This window comes from Aegilops tauschii, chromosome 3 (genome assembly GCF_002575655.3).
Source record: "Aegilops tauschii subsp. strangulata cultivar AL8/78 chromosome 3, Aet v6.0, whole genome shotgun sequence".
In the NCBI taxonomy this organism is placed as follows: Eukaryota; Viridiplantae; Streptophyta; class Magnoliopsida; order Poales; family Poaceae; genus Aegilops; species Aegilops tauschii.
In genome coordinates this window covers 241,531,865-241,536,886 of record NC_053037.3, presented here as the reverse complement: position 1 = coordinate 241,536,886, position 5,022 = coordinate 241,531,865, and positions in this window count along the sequence as shown.

Below are 5,022 nucleotides of genomic sequence, written 5' to 3'. Positions count from 1 at the left end.
TACACTCCAAACAAGACATAGCAACAATCTGTCCAAACCAGCAACTAGGCATAATGCAGGCATCAAAACAACATGCTACAGCAACCTAACATGAGAACAAAAGGCATGGGCATGATGTACAGGTAAAGCGTGACAAAACATGAACACTGAGCTATCTCCAGAAATCACTAGAACATGCTCAAAATGACATGGCAAGATTGCAAATAATAACAGGTTCACAGACTTGGCAGAAATCTCTGGATATGACAGAAATAATATCAGGTTGCAATGTTTAGAGCTATGAAACAACATGCTACAGGAACAGATCATAGAAAACAAAGGCAAGGCATGATTCTACTCAAAGCATAGATCAAAAGTCCCTTACTGAACATGAGCCAAAAAGGCACAGAAGATATGATGGCACCCATGTAAACATAGCATGTTATAAGATAGATTCAGACGGTGAAAATAACAGTACATGGCAGAAACAACGATAAGTAGACATGTTGGTGAGCATGAACCACTCATCACAGAGCAATACATGTCATGACAAGGTAACCAACAGCAAGATGGCTTAGACATGAAGCTAAGAATGGCAATAGAATAGTCATAGGGTACAAGGATCTACTTCATAATAACAGGCTGACAGCAACATTATTTAGCAACTTTAGAGCATGATAACAACAATCTACTGCACGATAAAAATGCAAACAAGGGCATAGATGGGTAGAGCACAACTATATCTACAAAACATACTTAGTGAACTTCTCCAGATTAAGCACAGAATGACTTTTAGCAGCAGGTTTTCAGGGCAACAAAATATAACAGACTCAGACTTAGCAGAAAACACTATGTCACAGAAATCAGCAACATCAGGGAGGCTGCTTTGCATGCTTGTGCTGGTCACCACATAGATCCTAAAAATACAAGACAAGCACCACTGTAAATATATAATGGAATATATCAAATCACATGTAGAGCTCCTACTCATAAGATGCACACACAAAATGCAACGAAAAAGACAAATCATCAAGTTCTGTAAACAGACAGCAGTTAACATCACATAGCAGTTTTGCAACGATGACTAGGGCATCAAGATGAGCTCAAACAAACATAGCACAATGGAATGAAATAAAAAGCATCTCCCGATGAACATTTTGACATATTACACGCACGAAACGGAGTAGTATGCATGGAGTTATGATGCAGCGAATAGAGCACCAGAATGTATGATTTTTGGGACTTGGCAGAAAACGACCTCGGGGGGGGGGGGGGGGGCGAAGTCAACGCGGGCGGCAGATCCAGATCGGGCTCGGGGCTCGCCGGCGCGGGCTGCCGGAGCGGAGAGGAAGGAGAGGCCGGCGAGGGGGGGTCGGTCGGTGCCGGCCGGAGTCGGGGCCTGCCGGACCCGGGCGGGGGCGAGGCGCGGCCGCTGGTGGCGCGGACGGGCGCGGGATCCGACGTGGAGGCGAGCTCGCCGGAGTGGCGCGGCGGAGAGGGACTCCGGACGGCGGGGCGGCGGTGAAGACCGACGGGGAGGCGCGGGTCGCCTGGGGCGCGGGCGGAGGCGAGCGCCTCGGGGCGGCGGCGGCGGCTCGGGCCCGCGCGGGCCCCGGATGGGCTCCGCGGGCCGCGGCGGCGGGGAGGAGAGAGAGGAGGCGCGGGGTGACGTGGCGGCCGCTGGTTGGTTGGAGGGCGGCGGCGGACATTGTCCGGCGCGGGGGAATTTTTGTCCGGTGGCGCGAGGAAGAAGGAGGCTAGGGTTGCACCGCGAAATTTCGGGAGAGGCACACATATATATAGATAGAGGGAGCTAGGAGAGTCCAAACGAGGTGCGGTTTTCGCCCACACGATCGTGATCGAACGACCGAGAGCATGGAGGGGGTTTGGCTGGGCTAGTGGGCTGTGGTCAAGGGGTGCTGGGCTGCAAAGAGAGAGGGGTTTCGGGCTACGCGGTTAATCGTTGGGGCATCAAACGACCTCCAAATGGAACGAAATTTGACGGGCGGTCTACTGGTGCTATACCAAGGCCACTCGGCAAATCTCGACCCATTCCGAGAACGTTTTTCTCCCGCTCACGAAACAAAGACTGAGAGGGGCGACGGGCGCGTGCGAGAGTGAAAAGGATCGGAACGGCCAACGGAGAGAACCGGGAGGACCCGAACGGATGCAAGTTTTGAAACACATGAAGATGCAATGCGTATGATGACATGGCAAAATGCAACCCACAAGCAAATGACATGGCAACAATGGCGAATAACTGGCAGACACCTGGCGCATCGAATCCGGGGCGTTACAACACTCCTCCACTAACAAGAGATCTCGTCCCGATATCTTAGGACCGAGACGGAAGGAAAAAGGGATGAGGTGCAATAAGAACAAAACAATGAGGATGAACAAAGTCAAGAACACTCGAGAAGAAGAGAGGAACTATGAGAATGACAAGAATCAAAAGCTCACGGAATCGGATAGACTCTGAAACCACTCCGGTTAGACGAGATAAGAGACGAATAAGACTGATAGGATTTATGCAGCACTCCGGCTGAAACAAGGAGGAATAGAACACGAGCTAGAGAGGATGGAATGATACTTGAACTCCGCGTACAAGAATCTTGATGAAAACTTGAAGAATGGATTAAATCATGAGGAGCCACCGTGAAGAACTCCGGCAACGAAAGAATGACGAGATAAAATAGAAGGAAGGAAGGGATAAGATTAAATCCTTGCGATGATTTGGATGGAGGTTCGCGACGAAATCCGCGAGATGCTTGGAACTCCGGAAAAGAAAAGATGAAAACAATTTGAACCGAGAATGTGATAAGATGAATAATCTCCGAAAAGAAGAGATAAAACCACTTGAAGAAAGAAAATAAGGATTACGTTATGCTTATCCTCCACCAATTAAATTGATGAGATACCATGTATTTGCATACTACTTATTCTCGTTGGAAAGATTAAGGGAGGATATGGCGCAAAACATAAGAAAGTCTTCGTGAACCACCGGTAGGATTTGGAAAGAACGAATTAATTGATATGATTACACATGAGAAGGGGTCTTGAACGAACCACCGTTAGAACTCAAAATTGAATGACGAAAGAGAATTAATCACCGGGAAAAATAGGAAAAGCACGAATATACTTGATGGAAACCAGATGCCATTGAAAGAAAAGATCGCGAGCTGAATGAAGCATACTTGAATGAAGCACCGGAAGAATATGTAAATGAACGAAGGGGCACGAATATAGAATAATTGGGGAACGAATCTGAAAAGTTAGAACGAAGAAATCCTCTGAAAAGATGACCTTCAGATGATTGAGAGAGAAAACAACCCCACGTAGGTGGTGTACGTATACAAGAAGAGAATAGGTGCACCATGCATGTACTCATGCTTTGTGCCCAGCCACACCCGCGCGGGTACACGGTGGAGCTCATTTCTGTATGAAATGGGAGCCCACGTGCTAATTTGAACGCGTGTAGCGGTTGTTTACCTACGGAGGTCGTGTACCACGCGTGCACGAAGCAAAGTTCGACTTGATGCGTTGGCGCGTTATTTTCAAAAAAAGTTATATCGCTCAATGGCACGTACACAGAATATAAACCGGGTTTAATGGAGAAAAAGGTAGTCCGCTCCACTATATACAATGGAGCCTCCCTGCCTGGTTTGTCTCTCTTCAGAGTATCTCATACAAGGCTGAGGTGGCCTCTCTCTCTCTCACCATTGGTCACTAATCCGGCCGCATCCCGTCCGCCAGCGGAAAGGGAGGACGTGCATCATTTCTCCGTTCGACGGCGCCGAGGCAGCACGTCCGATCTGCAGTACACGCCGTTCTCTCTGACCAAGCTCCGGCGCAGTAGGGCCTACGCCACCTGCTCACTTCCGCAGTATGGGCAGATTCCGCCTGCCGCCGCTCACCTAGTTACATCCCGACGACCTCCAGGTATCCCCTCCGGCCTTGCTCCACTGCCCATCTTCCCACACCGCTGCATGTGGATCTTCCATTGTTCTTTGCACAAAACGTAGCTCGTCCGGCGTACTTTCCATATTGCAATCTCGTCCTCACACCGTTTTAGACAAACACAACCGTGTTGTTATCTTCCCTTAGGACAAGGAATATGCTTCTTTTTTGTCGTCGCAACTGTCATCAACAATATTTGTCTTTTTACAAATTTCAAATGGGCATATTTTAGAGTGTAGATTCACTCATTTTGCTTCGTATGTGTACTCCCTCCGTTCCTAAATATTTGTCTTTCTAGAGATTTCAACAAGTGACTACATACGGAGCAAAATGAGTGAATCTACACTCTAAAATATGTCTATATACATCCGTATGTAGTAGTCCATTTGAATCATATAAAAAGACAAATATTTGAGTAGTCACTCGTTGAAATCTCTAGAAAGACAAATACTCCGGAGTATATTTAAGAACCGAGGGGGTAGTGCACAGCCGCATGGGAGACTCAGACCGGTCGTTGCGCCGCATTAATAGTGAGTAATGAGCAGTCAAATCATAAGCCCCACCTTTCCCATTGTAAGTTGCTCGGAAGAAGCAACCATCAATACGCTCTTCTTTGAATCCGCTCATACTACTCCATCCATCACTGTTTATAGAGCGCGCTTCAGAAAAAGAGAAAATCTCTAGGACCAAGGCGACTAGTGATCGGCCTGAAAAATAGCATTGGTAGTTATAGCACGGCGTCTATTACTAGAGGAAATAATGCGTACACACATGCATGCAGTGCTTCCACCCCGGGTAGACACATGCATGCACTTACTCCACTCCGTAGTACTACATCGAGAGAAAATTGCTGTTACCATGCCCTAATTAATTGAGCATTAAACCAAACGCGTCTAAAGTCTCTCTCGTGGTGGAAATGCATTGAGAGAAATGCATCATAATGAAGCGCGCCCTGTAAACTGTGATGGAGGGAGGAGTAGCGTGAAGATGCAAAACCAAGTACGCGTATAGCCAGTCGGTCAACGCACCTCCTCTTGGCATATCACTGACATGTGGGACCGGAGTGTGAGCAAACCTATCTCAATT